The sequence below is a fragment of the Ictidomys tridecemlineatus genome, chromosome 9 (assembly GCF_052094955.1).
Source record: "Ictidomys tridecemlineatus isolate mIctTri1 chromosome 9, mIctTri1.hap1, whole genome shotgun sequence".
Classification (NCBI taxonomy): Eukaryota; Metazoa; Chordata; class Mammalia; order Rodentia; family Sciuridae; genus Ictidomys; species Ictidomys tridecemlineatus.
In genome coordinates this window covers 46,411,432-46,428,767 of record NC_135485.1, presented here as the reverse complement: position 1 = coordinate 46,428,767, position 17,336 = coordinate 46,411,432, and the positions used below count along the sequence as shown (strand labels likewise).

General features: G+C 35.3%; 1 long non-coding RNA gene across 1 annotated transcript; it reads left to right on the top strand.

The window, feature by feature from the left end:
- Positions 1–11,179: 11,179 nt before the first annotated feature.
- LOC144366689 (uncharacterized) lies at positions 11,180–15,535 on the top strand. Its single transcript, XR_013425790.1, has 2 exons — positions 11,180–11,691; positions 13,707–15,535. It is a non-coding gene; the product is annotated as an uncharacterized LOC144366689 (long non-coding RNA).
- Positions 15,536–17,336: the final 1,801 nt, after the last annotated feature.

The window sequence follows — 17,336 nt, the reverse complement described above, 5'->3', positions numbered from 1 at the left end:
GCTTCTCAGTCAGGCATGAGTTTAGTGCTTTGATGGAAGAGGCTGCAGGGTGCTTCTTGCCCCTTTGGCCATAGGAGGACACTGAAGGTGCCATCTCATGAGGTCAGAACAAGGCTCACCACACATAGAATCTGCTGCTGCCTTGATTTTAGACTTTCTGACCTTCAAATTTAAGCAATAAATTTTTGTTGTCTCTAAATAACCCAGTAAAAGAAAAATTTGTGTTTATATTTTTTTTGGTATAGTAGTCTGAGCAAATTAAGACGGAATATAAATATAAAATTACACAGATTATTATAGCACTAGAAAGGTAGCCATTATGAGTGTCATGAGATATCTGGGCAAGAAAAAGTTGGTCAAAGAGAGCTGAGGAATTAGTTGTTTAAGGACATTAATTTTTAGAAATTTAAGAAGACATATTTTACTGTGAGATTATTATGAAATTTTAAAAGTATTTGAACAGTGTCATTATTTTAAAAGAGTTGTTATATTTTTTAAGTTTTATTCATGCATTTTAATTATATATAATAGTGGGATTCATTGTGACACATTCATACATGCACATAACATAATTAAATCCATTTCATTTTTCAGTATTTCTCCTTTCCCTTGTCTCCTCCTTCCCCTGACCCCCTTCCTGTACTCTATTGGTGTCCCTTGTGTTCATTTTTAATTGGTGTATTATAATTATACATAATTTCTCAGGAAATTCGAGACAGAATTTGGTTACACAAGGCAGTGACATTGCATCATTAATTTAATGCTGAAAAAGAGTAAAGCACTCAAAGTAAGGTTTGGTAAAGGTCTATGCAAATAGACTGAGAAGGCAGAAATTTTTGACTGGATGCACAGTAATCTTTAAAACAGTGCCATGCTTTAGATATTAGGATTCCCCCAAAAGCTCACATGTCAGACAATGCAAAATGGCTTAAAAATAAAATGATTTGTTTGTGAGGAGTTAATCCAGTCAGTGAATTTATCTTGATGGATTAACTGAGTGAAAACTAAAGATAGTAGGGTGTGGCTGAAAGGCGGGTGATTGGAAGCCTGTTTTTAGGGTATATATTTGGTGAGCTGAGATTATTCTCTCTTTGCTTCCTGATCATCATGTGAGCTGTTTCCCTCCTGCTGCACTTTTCCACCATGGTGTTCAGCCTCATGTTGAGCCCTGAGTAATGAAGCCTTGCATCTGTGGACTGTGATCTATGAAACCATGAGCCCTCCAAACAATTTCTCCTTCTCTAAATTTGTTCTTTTCAGTCTTTTAGTCAGAGCAGCAAAAGAAAGTTTACTAAAACAGACAGTTTATGAATTTCAAGTATAAAGTCAGAGTTAAAATTTGGCTTTATAAAAACAGGCAAAAAGTCCTACCTTGTATATCAGAATTAAAATGATGTGAATGCTTAAGAATAAATCAAAGCATAATCTCCCTAGGGGAAACTAAAAAGCTTTGCTTAAAGAAATTAAATAAAAATTTTAAAAACCTATAAAAGAGAGGTATTTGAATTAAAAAAAAACAGTATTAATGCTTAGGTCTCAGGAGTATAAAATACAAATACTCCAGAAATATGAAATTGATTTATAGATTTAATGTAATTCAAATAAAAATAATCACTTTTTAGTGAAGCCCTGAAAGCTTATTTGAAAATTTAAGGAAAGATCTCTGCAAAAACTAAAAATTAAAAAAAAAATCTAAAAAAAATTGCAGAACCAATACGATTAGACTCTCTACTTTATACAAAGTTACATAATAAGGTGGATGATATGGCTGACAAAAACATGGCTTCCCAGAGATCTCCTTCCTCTACCAGAGACACAGAAATGTAACTTTATGTGACAACTTTGATCTTGCAGATGTAATTAAGATTAGAAACCATAAAATAGATTATACCAGAATATCAGGGTGGGCCTCATCTAACCAAGCAGAAGAGGTAGCAGAAGAGTTGATACAAGAGATGTGCTGGGTGGAACCAAAGATGGAACCAAAGACTGTAAGTAGCTCCTGATACCAAGAACAGTCCCCAGTTCCTCAAGCACAAGAAATGGAATTCTGCTAAAAACCTAAATAATAAAGCAGATTCTATTCTGGAAACTCAGAAAGGAGACTATTGTCAACAATTTGATTTTAGCAAAGTGAGATCCATATTAGATTTCTGACCTACAGGAGTATAATATAATAAAATTGTGTTCTTTTAAACAATCAAATTTGTAGAAACTTTTAACATCAACACTATAAAACTAAAATGGGCACTGTGGTATTGAAGTAAATTACACACATTAGAAAATAAATTAAGAGTGTAGAAACAGGCCCAGGAGTATATGAACTAGCTGACTTAAGAAGATAGTATTTTTTTATAAGAAGATAATAATTTTGGTAGTATATAACACTGGAGTAAATGGGTGGCTATTCAAAAAGTAATATTTATGTTTCTAAATATGGAAAGCAAGACAGCAATTATCCTATAAGATAAAACAGAGGAATATCTTCATGACATACTTATTATGAGGAAAAGAGTGTAGAATGGCAAGGTTCCAAGTGAGAACTATACTTGCAATATTCAGTGTTATGCAATATATAAGAACTCCTGTAATTCTTCAATAAATGTAGACTACCTATTAGAGAATGTTAAAAGATACTGAAAGTTTTACCAAAGAACAAATTCAATTTACAAGTAAATAGATGGAATAGTAGTCAACCTCATTAGTAACCAGGAAAAAGCAGATTAAATCAAACTTCCCTTTCCAAAATGACAGAAGAAGAAAGATAGAGGAGAAAGATAATAAGAAACAGAGAAGAAAAGAAGAAAAATGAAGGATGGAAGGAAGAAAGAGGAAGATAAAATGATAATACCACATGTTGTTCAGGATATGGAACAATAATATTTAATTCTGGTAAGGATGTGATTGAAAATAATTTCGAAAAACAGCTTGTGAATAGCTAACAAAGTAACACTATATAGATCTTATGAGCCCCTTGAATTCTACTCCTAAGTATTAATGAGAAAAAATAATCTATTAGCCTACAATCCATATGCAAGAATATTGATAGAAGCATTGTTTATAATAACCCCATGTTGGAAACATTAAATATCTCTATCAAAAGTAGAAAAGATAAATAAAAATATGTATTTTATGGATCAGTGAAAATGAACACATTACATTTACGTTCTATTATATGGTTGCAGGACAGGGTCATCTTACAAAGAAAATGTTGAGTTAAAGAATTTGGCATAAAAATAAATAGAGTTTAATTTCATTTATATAAATTTCAAAACAATTAAAACTAATTATATTACCTAGAGACATATTCCCATTGGGTATAACAATGAAATAAGGATAAGATTACCATAACTCAAAATAAAGGTTACTCTTAGGAGTAAAAAGATTTTGATTCAAAAGGCAACCAATGACTGGAGAAGTTGGCACATTATCAGGTGTCTCCATTGGGGTCTGCACTACATTGTAGCACTTATGTCTGATGTACTTTATTCCCTTTGCCTTTGTGTTTTTAGTATCTTTTTTGTATCTGTGCTATACCTCCACAACAAAAATTTGGAAACAGTTAAACCTGTTGCTTCTCATGAAAGTCTGCAGTACTTCCATGTCTCACTTTAAAGTTAATCCCAAGGTATTTAAAAAGAACAAAACTTAACTGGGCAGTGTTGCCTGCTTAATTTCATCTTCAACTTACTCTTTTCCATGTTTAGTTCTCCACATATTGACCTCCTTGTTGTGTGTTGCACACAGGGTCCCACTTCTGAGTTGTACTTGTTTCTGCTTCTTCTGCCTGGTTATTATTTCCAGAGATATCCTGTAGAATTTCCCCTCACTTCCTCCACATCTCTACTGAAGCTTCACTTTCTAGATAAGCACTGTATTTAAAATTTTAAGGTACCTTTATCTCTCTGTAAAAGCTTGATATTTCCCTTCTCTTGCTTTGTGTTTCTCCCTAATTCTTATGACCATTTTGGCCTGCTGCACATTTTATCTGCTTATGGAAATTTAAGTCATTATTTTGTTTATATGTGTTTCTGCTATTATCTATGTCAAAACAGACACTACATGAGAGCAAGGAATTCTCAGTAAGTTAGCAAATGAAAAACTGAATGAATACTTATGACACATCTTTTTCATGACTTCAAAGGCTTTTGCTTAGAAGAACATAAATTTGATGATTACCAGGCACTTGTTTTCAAGTGCTTATAACTTTTACGGTGTGGTTTTTCTTACCGAGTGTTTTTATAGTCAATGCCATATGTTACTTATTAGAAATATCAATTTGAACATTAGCATTCTGAATCCATATTTGCATTGTGAATAAGACTCTTGGTCTTTGAGAAAAATATTTTCTGTGGCTTGACTAATATTGCACCACAGAAATAAGGTATCTCGGGTCTTACCAGAGTAAGGATTCTGGTAGACAGTACTTCATCCACAGAGGCATGTTTTTGAACACAAAGAGAATACCATCCATGAAAAGAATGTTGCTAGTAATTTTTTGAATAGAAGGTAACTTGGCAGATTTTGCCTGCTGAAGGAAACCAACTCTGACAGCTTGACATATTTTAATTGGCCAACTACTCCAGGTATTGAAGTAAACAAAAGAAAATACAGGACTAAGAGGAAATTGGGCATAAGAGAGAACAATAATTAAAGAGACATTTAAAACAAAGATTGCAGTGAAGCATGGGATCAGACAATGACAACATGCAAGTTAAATTATGAGATATGAAAATGCTATAAAAGAGGAGGGCTAAAGGTTAAGTGGAATGGAGTAAATTGTGAGCCAGAAAGAGAATATCAAAAAGATCAAATAAATTTTTGTTCCAAAGTATGTTTAGGTCTAAACATTAGGTTAGAAAGAAACTAGTTGAAACCGAGAGTAAAGATTGGCTTAACAGCAAAAAAAAAAAAAAAAAAAAAAAAAAAAATCATCAGCATCTGTCACTTCTCTCATTTGGGGATCATTTGTAAGAACTCCAACACCACCAAGAGAAATGATAATAGAAGATTCCCTTAGTGTACAAGTCATAAAGACTAGTAAGGGGAGTAATTTAAAAGTCAAATGGGGAAAAGATAGCAGAGAGAAATGGTCAAAAAATGGCATGTTTAAATTTCTATTTCCACTAACATCATCAGGCATGAAAAAGATCTAATAGAAAATAAGGAAAGCAAGTTCTGCCACATAGAACGTGAACATGTCAATATTTGTGAGCATGTGATTGAAAGTGCAGCTGCGGGTGAGAATGGTCAAAACAGATCATGCATGAATGGGCATGGGCACACACACCCATCCCCTCTAGGGCTACTTTTTTTTTTAATCTGTGGAATTTTTACTTTGAGGGCCAACATCCAAGGGTAAAGATGAAAACATGTAATAATAATAGGTAAGGTCATCAAACAAAATTTCTTGTCTTTCATAGTATTCATTATTATTGAAGCTTTAATAATCTAAATCCTAATACATAAAGTCTTATTCATATCTCATTACTAAAATTAGCAAGTGAAAATTTAGTTGATTGCCTTTTATCATTAATTCTGCATACATTTATTAAGATGTTGCATTTTAAGCAAAGAAAAATATGTTCATCCTGCTCACCATGACTATTTGTTTTTTAGCCTATTCTTAGGTTTTAACTGAAACAAAACCTATAGATTTTCAGTAGAAGAAAATGGCTCTTGTAAATGTTTGTTCTCAGGAATCATTCTGTGAAGAAAGTAGTTTCTCCTCAGGTAGCTGCAGTGGGTGTTACCCTAGTGATCCCTTGAGCCTCAAAACCTTGTACAATCCTTCCCCTGATTTGAAGCACAGCCAGACTTGCTGCTAGCAATGGAATACAGCAAAGGCAAAGGAATTTTGCAAAAAATAATTAAGGTCCTGAATCACAATTTTGAATTTATTGAAAGGTAAATTATCTTAGTTGGTCCAGACTTAATCAGGTAGAAGGCCTTGAAAGAGAAATGATGCTACCGTGTGATGAAAGACACACTCTTGGTTACTCAGGAGGCTGAGGAAGGAGAACCATAAGTCATTAGCCACATTGTAATTAGTGTGTCCCTAGTGTTTGTGGTAATTTGTTATGTTACACAGGAAACTAATTCAGCAGCCGATGTAAAATGTATTTTCTTTTCCTTTTCTTTCTTTTTTCTTTTTTCTTTTTTTTTTTTTTTAGTAGAGGTTAAATTGACCAACCATAATGAAGTTATACATGTTTCAAATGTTTTGTACAAACAAATTCAACTTTGAAATAGGTCGGTTAAAAAAAAAAAAAAAAAAAAAGTTCTTGGGGATTTCAGACTATCCATGTCAGCACAATAAGGAAGTCAACTCTGTTTTAACTCTACAGGTTAAGCGACAGTTTTAGTCAGTTTTTGCTGTTCTTGTTTGTTTGTTTGTTTTTGGTTTTGTTTTTGTTTTTGGCCACTGTGACCAAGACCTGACAAGAACAATTTTACAGGAGGGAAAAGTTTACTTAGGGCTCCTGGTTTCAGAGGCCTCACTCCATTCCATAGGTGGCTAGCTCCATGGCTCTGGGTTCAAAGAGAGCAGTTCAGAACATAGCCACTGTGAATCAGAGAGAGAGAGGGCAACCCTCACCATGGACAAAACAAAAACCCGAAAGACATGCCCTCAGTGACCCACCTGGACTGGTCCTGTGTCTTCTTTCAAGCCTTTCTATGTCTGTAAGCCCAAACCCCTCTGCTCAGCTCATCAGAACGACCATTGTATTTTAAACAATGAACTATTGCCAATTCTAGAATTTCAGACAAATAAATAAATAAAACAGTTCGATCTTTACATTTATATTAACTTGTCTTTTTAGGGGGATGGGAGGTGGTAGATGGTTACTGGGAACTGAACCCAGAGGTGCTTTACTACTCAGCCACATCCCCGGCCCTTTATTGTATTTTTAACTTTAAGTTAGGTTCTCACTAAGTTGCTTAGGTTCTCACTAAGTTGCTGAGGCTGACCTCAAATTTGCAATCTCCCTACCTCAGCCTCCCCATATAACAAGTATATGCCAGTGCACCTGGCATAACTTGTCTTTGACGGAATAAAAAGTAAAATTTCTATAACTGAATTCAGACTTCACCATCTCCCCACACATTGATTAAAACAAACAAAAAAGCAAAGAACCTCATGCTGTCACATGAGGACGCTGTTCTCACTTATAGAACACTGTCTTCCTCACGTCTTTTGTGGAATAGCTTTTTGTGGAATGGCCTGTGGTTTATTTATTTATTTTTACTTAAGTTTATGATCTGTAATCTATAAATCTATTTGTGTATCTATGTATGTATCTGATTTATGTATCTAAGTAATTGGTGTATTTAAGTATCAGTGTATCTGTTTATGTTTTAATTATTTGTAAATAAAGCATGAGAATTACTAACAAAGCAAACAGCAAGTAGCAATTAAGATTTTTTTTAATCAAACTCATTTTGACAATGTATGTGTTTGGGTTAGTCAACTTTGCATTATTATAATAATATCTGAGATAATCAACTTATAAAGAAAACTGGTTTATGTTGCCTCAGAGTTTGGAAGATTCCAGTCAATGATGGATTGGCCTGTTGCTTTTCGACCTGAGGTAAGATAGCATAACATGGTGGCAGTGTGCAGTGGAGAAAAGTCACTCACCTCATGGGCAAGAAAGGAGAGAAAGAGGAAGGAAGCAGGATCTCATGATCTGCTTTAAGGACATTCCCCAGTGACCTAAAGAGCCTTCACTTGTCCCCACATCCTAAAGGTTTCCACCATCACCACCCAATAGCACCACTGTAAGGACTAAGCCTTCAACATGTGGACCTTGGGCAACACTGAGGATCCAAACTTTAGCATTTGGATCTGTAAAGATTTCTACAGATGAATTCTAACATATTTCAAGGTACACAGGAATTATTCACAAAGCCTTTGGCCACATTTTAATCAAAGCATTCAGATTGATAAAAATTCAAGCTTTTAATCCTGTTTTTCCTAACTTATGTACATTGTTTGATTTTTTGTTGTACCTGGAAAGAACTGTTGAGAGTTAAATATTTCATATGGAAGTATGTTAACGCCAAGCGGCAAGGGACCCCAGGAGAGTATTGAATAATAAATAACAGCATTTCTTCTTTGTTAGCCTCTCATATCTATGCTTACTGAATATCATGCTGAGTATCCAAAGAAAGTGTGTGGTTGTGTGAAAGGACACAAGACACTACAGAGCCAACCTCAGTCTGACTTCAGAGGATCTCTTGCTGTGCCATACAGACAATTAAATCACCATATTCCCTTGGCAAGTTACCTGGAACACAGCAGTTCCTAGAAGAGAAAATTGAATTGGGCTTGTTTTTACTGTTTTCTGAGGAACATTTTGAGTAAGATTTTAAAGGATTGATTTTTAATGATTGTTTGCTTATTCTGCTATTATATTTCATGTAAGTGAATTTCCCCGGCAATGCATACAACATATTTAACTAACCTGAATAATTTGAATGGAACTACAATTGAATAACTGCATCGGTAAAACAATGAACATAAAAGTAAAATAAACACTGAAAGCAGGATTTTAATGGGTGCCTCAGAAAGTAACTATCCCTGTAATATTAATCAGCTGCTATGACTCCACAGTATAATAATAATAATTATAAATAAGATCAATAAAAAAGTGAAACCAGACAATAATACCAAGATAACAGTATTAAAATCAAAAGAAATAAGTTAACAACATACAAAACTTCATCTGAATGCAGGAAAATGTATTCTTATGTATCAGTTAGGGATCTCTAAAGGAACAGAATCAACAGGGAGTGTAATTATAAAAGGGGACTTTATTAGGCTGCCTTACCAAACAGAAGCTGGATAGTCCACAATGACTGTCTGCAGGCTGCAGAGTTGAAACAACAGAGCTGCACAGTCCAAGAGGCTGAAGCCCCAGAACAAGAAGAAACAGCAATGCTACCCTAGTACAAGACAAAGGCTTCTGGAAGTTTCGCTTTGGAAGCGTGGAAAAGCAGGAGTTGATATTCTCAGAAGATCGCAGCAGCAAACAAGAACATGTTCTAGAAGAATTGAGCTTGCATCTGCTGTGTCTTCCTTGTTCCTCCTATTTTTATTCCATCCAAGCCATCATCCTATTGGTAAGTGCTGCCCATGCTTAGGGAGGGTCTCCATTTCAGTTGGCTATTCCACACCCTCATCAATACCCACATAAGCCTCAGCAACTCTTATCCAATCAAGTCGATAATTCAAATTAACCATTACCCTATATCTACCAATATGATCACCATTATAAGGCATCATAAATATTTCACCTACAAAGAACGTTTCCAACTATGAAAATAGACAAACTTTCTTCTTATTAAGTACATCTAATGAATCATTCAGAGAAAAATATAAAAATGTTATTCACATCCATCACTATTTCAATGATAATGTGAAATAGATTATGTGTAGATATTACTTTTAAATTATTCACATTGATTCATCTTTAATTTTTGTCAAAAATTCAATGGAACCATATAGTGCAAAGAAAACAATGAACAGATTTAACTTGTGATGGTTCAACTTACAATTTTTTCTGCTTTACAACAGTCTCAAAATGGTACACATTCAGTAAAACCTAGACTTCAATTTTTGAATTATGATCTTTTGCCTGGCTAGCAACATACCATATGATACTTTCTTGCAATGCTGGGGGTATGCGTGTCAAACTGTGAGATTCAGTGCATTGGGTGCACTAAATTCAGTTTTTACTTAAAATGCACCCATTCAACTTATGATGTTTTTTTTTTTTAAATCAGGTTGTTACCCCATCGTAAGTCAAAGAGTATCTTCATTTTAGTTAACATGAGAAACTAGAATGACTAATATAATTAAATCTTGTTGCATTTTAAGAGATTATTTTGGTGGACAAATACATCTCTTTTCTAATATTCTTAAATTTACTGCATATAGTTTCTTCTACTCTATATGGAAGAAAATGCTATCCAAATCATGATGCTTTGGTATGCTGATTATATGTAGTCACCCAGTTACAGAAGGGACAGAAAATGCAGACAGTCTTTCTCAGAGCTCCAGTTTCTTCCTGAAGATGGAGCTTCCAAAAGCAATTCAGTTGTCATGAATCCACTTCCCCAGAATCAGTCAACCAGGGAAGATTAACACTGGAGACTGGCATCAGGTCAGTCTCTCCCAGGGTTGCTGGAGAGACTTCATCTGCATAACAACATAACTCTTATTCACCTTGAAATCTCTGTCTTGCCTCTTCAAGATCTGTGTCACCAGCAACCAGCAGAAGCCCCAATGCCTCATTCTTTTCTGTGGCCCTGGATGCTCTATAAGCTTCAGTCATCTGATCCTTCCCTGACATTTGTGGGGCCTTTGTGCCTATGCATGTAATTAAATACAGTTTATGTTCATCTGTCTTAAGTCAATTTAATTTGTAGCCAAGCCAAGGAGTCTAGAAGTGCATAAGGGGGCATTTTTTAGTCTTTGACAATATTATAGGTGGTTTAATTTATATATGAAAATATGATTTTATAATAATATTCCTATAGAAATTAGTATGTCTATAAATACTTGCCAATTTTCACAAAGTTTCCTCAGGAAAATTCTAATTTTGTAGAATGTTCATATTTTAGCAGTTTAATTTTAATCATGTATTTGAATATTTTATTATTTTACATATTTGAATTATATTAAAGGATGATAATTGTGACAAATTGTATTTTCCAAGGAAGGTCACATTAACTTCTATCAAGTAGACTTACCTGTAATGTAACATTGTTGCTCCCTCATCAAGAAAGAGAATTTATGCCAGGTGTAAAGACTATAATCCCAGAGACTTGGGAGGTTGAGGCAGAACAATTGCAAGTTCAAAGCCAAGCTTAGCAGTTAGCAAGACCTTAGGTAATTTAGTGAGACCCTGTCTCAACGTAAAAAATAAAAAGTACTGGGGATGTGGCTCAGTGGTTAAGCACCCCTGGATTCAATCCCTTGTTAAATAAATAAATAAAAACAGAGAATTTATTTCTCTGTTCCTTTAATTGTGTTGTATATCCTGTGACTGCACTGACCAACAGAATATATCAGAAGTGATACTGTCTCAGTTTCAGGGGATAACAGCAACTAGCCCGTGAGATGCTGCTGCCTTGCTACCACATGAAAGCTACTCAGCTTTACGGTTTGCTGAGGGCCATTACCAAGTAGGAATGACGCATCGAAATTTCCTTGCCAAGCGTACCCCATGCTGCTTAGAGGACATTTGATGGGACATTGCATGCATGCTTTAATGAGGTGACCTTGCTCAAGGACCAAGGCAGATCCGGGTTTAGAACTGATCAGGTTTGAGGAAGTAACCGGCTCCTTGAGTTTAAGGCGTTGCCAGTTTAAGATAATGGGTTTTAAGGAAGTTGGAAGTTGAAGATTATTGCTGGGATTAGGGTGTTCCTGCTGCTTGTTCCCGTTGAGTTCTCGTGAGATAAAAATGGGATTTGGAGAGAGCCTCGTGGAGTAGGTGGTTTGTGCGGGAGACAGGAGAACGCGATTGCCCCTGGACCTGTGTGGAGGTGGTGTGAGAGCTGGAATAAAGAATTGCTGTTTGAACCTACAAAGCTGTGAGTGCCTCGTGATTCTGGTGCCAAGCCGAGACATTGGCCTTTGGCATTTTGGTGGCCCGTACGAGGGATGTCTGAAGCTTGGGGGTAAGTGAATTTGCTCACTCCTGAAGGAGAGCAAAAAAAATGGGTGACCATTTCAAAAAACAACGTGTTCTTGTTTTGATTTATTTTGTTTTTATTTCAAGTTGCCTGTTCCTAGAACTTTCTCAGGCAAACTGGGGAAAATGGTTGACTCAAGGTTTGAATTTGTTCGCCTCCGAGGTAGAGAGATTGTTAGAGGAAGGTGGCAACCCAGTAAGACCAAGAAAAATTAGGGCATATGTTGATACAATACAAAAATGTAGCCCATGGCTTTTTAAAGATGGGTTATTAAGTATATCAATGGGACCATCATGGTATCCTGTAGAAGGATTTTTCTTCAACAAGAAAGAGATGGCTAGTTCTGTTTACTACATTTGTCTAAGATCTTGGTTTTTACAGATATCTGATTAATTTACAAAGCTAAAGTGTTAAAATATCAACCACTAAATATGAAATCAAATACTCTTTACTTATTAAGCTCCATAAGGTAATATATTTAAACATTATGTGTGTTTTCATAAATTGGTGAATGAAAAAAAGTTTAATATTGCTTTGGTCTGTGTCTTTGCTAAACAAGGTTACTAAGAGTTAAGATTCTATCATGTGTAATTTATATACAAAGAGTATAAGAAGTTTCAGTTGGGTTTCAATTACAGTATAATAGTACCTTAGAAAACATAAAAGTATTTCATCTTATTAAAGTGGAGTAATTTTATAAGGGTTGTTTCAGAATGTGAATTTATAAAAAGTGTTAATGGTTAAAAAAGGGATATAAAAAGGTTCAAGATGTGGAAATATATTTTAATATAAAAGGTTAAAGGTTAAATAAATGTTTCTAGATGAGATAATCTCTGTATGGTAAAGTAAAAAGTTGTAAATGCCATTTAAAAAGATTTTGAGGAAACTAGACTTACTTTATAAGCTTGAGAAAGGAAGAAAGAAGAAAAAGGTATTTGTACATGGCAGATTGAGACAAAGCTTCTTAATGGAGTTAAAAAAAAAAAGCCTTTGGTTGAAGGGCAGCCATGTAAACTAATATTAAGCGATTTAAACAGAATATAAGCCTCGTTTAAAAGAGTGAAGCTGTAGGTGGTGAAAAAGTACATTTAAAAGTACAGTATAGAAGATAATTGGAAGGCTTTGAAAGGTTAAATTGAAGGTGGTCGAGATACCTTCATGGCGGATAAAAGATTCCTTTACTCATCAAACTATTAACTATTAAAATATATTTATTAAACTAAAAAGAGGGAGATGAGATAATCTTTGTGTGGTAAAGTAAAAGGTTGTAAAATATCTAAATAAGTTGCTAAAGGCTTTAAAAGGTTAAATTGAAGGTGGTTAAGATGCCTTCATGAAGGAGAAAAAAAAAACCCATGAAAATGGGAAGATAATAAGATAAAAGATTTAGATAAAGAAGATTAAAAATTTGAAGTGGAAAACTTCAAAAACAGAAGTACAGAAAGGTAAAAAAAAGAGAGAAGATGTAGAAAGATAAAAAAGATATAGGAAGATAAAAAAGATGTAGAAAGACAAGAATTTTTAGCCCACAAAATAGGAAACAAGAAAACTAGGAGAGAAAAAACAACTAAGGGTAAATATAAAAACCTTAGAAGAAAAGTAGAAGATAGAAATAAGATAAAAATGGTTGAAAATGTCAAGTAAAGATATTTCAGATAGAAAATGCAAAAGGCTAAGACAACTATGGTTTTAAACCACATCTAAAAATTAAAAGGACTAAAATAATTCTAAAAACTAAGGCAAAATGCTTTTGAAAGACTTAAATTTAAAAGGATCTTATAGGGGTATATATCCCCCAAAGATAAACTTAAAATAACCCTTTTTTTACTCTAAACTTTTTAAATTTGGATTCATCAGGACTTAATGCTGTGGAAAGACATATGTATCCAAAAAATGTACATAAGCCTAAGGTACTTTGGAAAGATATTCTAACAGGACAATGGAAAGCTTCTGACCCAGTTATTGTCTGGAGTCGGGGTTCCGTTTGTGTGTTCCCACAGGGAGAACAGCAGCCGATTTGGATTCCAGAGAGGTTAACCAAAACAATTTCTACAGAAAAAGAAGATGATTTGACTGAAATCCATAACAGCTGAAATCCAGAGCTCCAGCTTGGCTATTCTTACATCTGCGACAGTGATTAACCACGGTGCCTTTTTTTCAATATCTATTTTATTATTGCATTTTTCCCACATCATAAAGTTCTATTTTATTTTTTGAGCTCATACAAACCTAGGTTAATATTTTTCTGATCAGTTTTGTTTTTTGACTATGTTTTATTTTTTGACTGTGGAGTTTTTAAACATTGCAATGGAGATTTTACCTAGGTAAAGCTACAAGGCCGTTATTATTGTCTTATATGTTGTATGTTATGTGTGCCCTGTTTTGTGTTGCATGTCAGTATGTGTGTATGTCCATATTTTTATATGAGGAGCGCTCATGAAAAAATGGATCCGAATTTTTTTTTATTCACGTGATTTAAGTGGTTTAATCTAATTAGGTAAACAGCTGTTAATGATTGTTTTCAAAGGTGGTTAATAGATCTGTTTGCTTACTATTGTTTTTAAAGGTGATTAACAGATCTGTTTGTTTACTTTCACTTTTCCTTTTCATCATATTTAATAATTCTGTTCAGGATAATGTCTCTTTAACATCATTGCCAGAATTCCCATCTCCATCCCAGTGCCGGTGAAGACTAAGAAAACCAAACTACAGCTTCTATGATAGCTACCACAGTAAACTGTATAAACTGATGCATCAATGAATATAACTCAACAAGTAATATCAACATATTGATAGACTCCTCCGATTTGAACTGCCTGCAGAACTTGCCTGGACTATATATCAGTTGCATGCATTGTGAACTATCGTCTGGTGCAGCGAATTGTGGTACTGCTGGCATATTTTTGCTGATGGTGTCACCAGTGATGCAATTTCCTTGCCAGCGCACCCCATGTTAATTGTGGTAATGCTGACATCTTTGCTGATGGTGTCACCAGTGATGCAATTTTTCCAAAGGAGCCGTCAATTGGCTTGGTGTTGTGGCATTTCTGTATCTTCCTCCCTTCTACTAGTGATGGTCTAAAATTTGGGGGCCAACAGAGGTGAGGCAAGAACCTCACCCCCCCACTGGCACCAAGGTTAAATTTGGGGGCCAACAGAGGTGAGGCAAGAACCTCACCCCCCCACTGGTGCTTAGGCCTATCCACAAGCATGGCTGAATGCTGGACCGGTAGTCAGCGACGGGTTGATCTGATTGCAGTGGATTCAACCTAAGACAGGGGACTGACGCCTAGAGGTCAGTTCATCCGATGACGGGTAAGAACCATATGTTGAATTGGACAACCTACCAGGCACGGTCCTAAGCCACATTGCTTGTTGTTTAATTAATCAGAAGGGGGGAGATGCTGAGGGCCATTACCAAGTAGGAATGACGCATCGAAATTTCCTTGCCAAGCGTACCCCATGCTGCTTAGAGGACATTTGATGGGACATTGCATGCATGCTTTAATGAGGTGACCTTGCTCAAGGACCAAGGCAGATCCGGGTTTAGAACTGATCAGGTTTGAGGAAGTAACCGGCTCCTTGAGTTTAAGGCGTTGCCAGTTTAAGATAATGGGTTTTAAGGAAGTTGGAAGTTGAAGATTATTGCTGGGATTAGGGTGTTCCTGCTGCTTGTTCCCGTTGAGTTCTCGTGAGATAAAAATGGGATTTGGAGAGAGCCTCGTGGAGTAGGTGGTTTGTGCGGGAGACAGGAGAACGCGATTGCCCCTGGACCTGTGTGGAGGTGGTGTGAGAGCTGGAATAAAGAATTGCTGTTTGAACCTACAAAGCTGTGAGTGCCTCGTGATTCTGGTGCCAAGCCGAGACATTGGCCTTTGGCAACGGTTTGTTCTTGCACTGACACCAGCATTCTGTGAAAAGTCCCAAGGTCACACTCATGTAGAAGCTCAGGAGGGTGAGCGTTCACTTGGAAAGAAAGAAATCAAGGGAGAGAAAGATCGACTGAAAATGGTAGAGGAAGGCCAGAGAGAGACCAGAATCATCAAGGCCCCAGACATTTAAGTTTTAAAAAGTCCTCTGGAGGAGGAGGAGGAGGAGGAAGAGGAGGAAGAGGAGGAGGAGGAGGAGGAGGAGGAGGAGGAGGAGGAGGAGGAAAATTTGTAGAGGCTCAGAAACTATGCAGAGATCACGAGCAAAGAGGTTCAAATCATCTGACATTAAGTAAAAGAGTATCTTAAAAGTGAATATTCTAACTTTCATAGTCCCAACTGACACTACATTCAGATACAAATCATCCAACCAAGCATCTTCCAAATTCCTCTGCCCTGTAGTGAGAGCGAAAGAAATTGTTATTATAAGCCACTTAGTTTGACAACAACTAGCCCAGGAGGTAGGTGTGTGTGTGTGTGTGAGTGTGTGTGTGTGTGTGTGTGTGTGTGTGTGTGTTATGTGTGTGTGTGAATGCAGCAATAAATTACTGGAACTCAATGATTACTCTGTGAAGCTATAATTTAAATAGACCACTCTGTTATTTTTTTTAATTGCAGAAAATAAATTATAATACCAGTTCTAAAAGTGCTACTTAAGGTTTTGGAAATTTCTAGACCATAGATAACATTTAGATTGAACAGCTGGATAATGAGATTTTCAGAATTGTTTTGTATTTTCTAGATTCCATTATTTATAAATAAAATTAATTTTTCTTAATAACTTTATTCTCTTTCTTTGATTTATTTTATTTAAAGAACCCATGTTAGTCATTGTGAAAGGAACACAACAAAAAATGGTCATGTGAGCTCTATGTGTATCTTTTGAATATAGCAATGAATATAGCATTCCAGTATCATGTGGCAGCCATTTTTGTTGATAATGTCTGTCATTTTTTTGTTTTCCATTTGTTTGTTTTTTTCTCTAGTAGTTAAGAGACTTTTTTTTTTTCCTGGCTACGTTCCGCAGTATCACTACAATGGACCAGGGTGCATTAATTGTATTTCTCCTTTCTAGAATTCTGTGTACTCTCAATCTGAATATCTGGATGATTAGTCGATCTTAAAAATATTTAGGTGTTTTTCACTTTATATTAACTTTTCCACCTACTATTTTCTCATATTAGTAATGGTTGAGTCACAAGAATATTCTCTCAATTTCTCTTTTAAATTTTTCATTTTTTCTCATTCTCTGCTACATTCCAGGTGAACTTCTCAATACACTTCCCCATTCAATATATTTCTCCTTGTGTTCAATCTGAAGATTACAGTGCTATAGGGACTTCGATTTTTATGATAGATAATATATTTCAATATCAATATCTGTAATATGATTTTAATATCCATCATTTCTTCAGTGACATTTCATTTTTGTTTTATAAGTTCTTAGTTTTTATCAACGCTATTGTTTTCCCAATTTTATTTTAAAATATTGAAACTACTTTAAACCATTTCAAAGTTAAATTTCATTTACTTATTCTTGTTTGTCAGTTGTTGCTTTGTTTTGGATCAAATCTCACATGAAGAATCTCCATCTCTGCCTTTCCCCCTTCTTCCTTCCTCTTTCTCTTCCTTTTTGGTCAGTTGGGTTTGTGTTTGTTTTCTAGACCCATCCACATTCAGGGATTATATTTGATCTTATAC